The sequence below is a fragment of the Hydra vulgaris genome, chromosome 01 (assembly GCF_038396675.1).
Source record: "Hydra vulgaris chromosome 01, alternate assembly HydraT2T_AEP".
Taxonomy (NCBI): Eukaryota; Metazoa; Cnidaria; class Hydrozoa; order Anthoathecata; family Hydridae; genus Hydra; species Hydra vulgaris.
Window position 1 is genome coordinate 48915729 of NC_088920.1, and position 1159 is coordinate 48916887.

The following is a 1159-nucleotide window of genomic DNA, read 5'->3' on the forward strand; positions in this document are numbered from 1 at the left end:
GGGTACACATATGCTAAACCAAAAAAAAGTCTACTTACTGTCATATTCGCGCTAGCCGAGTCGATGGTCAACGGCCTTATTTTCGAGCCAACTTTCTTTGTATATCATTGTTGAGCTTGTAACAAAGTTTTCTATATTGATTTGTAATGTTCTGCGTTGCAAACCATACTTCTAATACTTCTATTTGATGTTTGACCACTAGAGGGAGCGAAGTGTACACAAAGTGACAAATCACACTTTTTTTGATTAGTGATTTGAAACGACAGTGTTGGTAGTTTTTGAGCTTCAATAAAAGTAAAAAAAAAAATGAAACAATGAAGTAAGTGAACAGAGATCTTGACGCGTTTAAACACATCTAAAAACATAAATAAAGACCTTGTAAACTTTTCAAATGAATAATTAAACATAGCAAAAGGTTAAAATAAGTCTTCAAATACTAAGAGCTAAAAAAGCCTACGGCACCAGGAGTTCCCAGGCGGTCCTCCATCCAAATACTACCCTGGCACGACGGTGCTTAACTTCCGTGATCGGACAAGAACGTGTGTGTTCACCGTGGTGTGGTCGTAGGCGAAAGCTTGTGACTTCGCAATGCTTTTAACGCCAAATTGGAGTTCACTTGCGTTCACCAAGTCACTAAGTCACTAATAATATAGGAGAGAACGTGCAACTTTATCAAAGAGTTGGAATTCGTTCTGTTGTAGCTGCGATTGGAAATGTTAAACAAATTGTGCTAGTTAAGTTGCGCTCAAATTTTTAGAGCCATAATTGTCAAAGTGAATAACTTCCTCATTTTAAGAACGAGGTCACTACGGAAAAAAACACATAACGAACTTTTTTTATCTTCTTTGTGGTGTTTTTTATTAATAAGTACAATTTTTAAAATGGTGGCTGGTGGGCTGGTTGGTGGGGAGAAGCTCTCGGAAGCTTTGAGGAAACTTTCTTATTCAAAAAACGACATATCGTTGACAATCCAAGAGACCAAACGTTTGTTAAACAAAATAAAAGCAGTAGCTAATGGAGAAACGATTGATGATGTCTCTATTGATTACAGCAATGAAGATTTGTCGAGTAATGAAGACGAGTACCATAATATACCAAAACCTAGAAGTTACGCATCGGCGCTTAATTCTCTAAAAATAGTGGATCGTCGACCACTTTT

General features: G+C 37.0%; 1 pseudogene; it reads right to left on the minus strand.

Moving 5' to 3' along the window:
- Positions 1 to 450: 450 nt before the first annotated feature.
- On the minus strand, positions 451 to 569 carry LOC136075624 (5S ribosomal RNA; annotated as a pseudogene).
- Positions 570 to 1159: the final 590 nt, after the last annotated feature.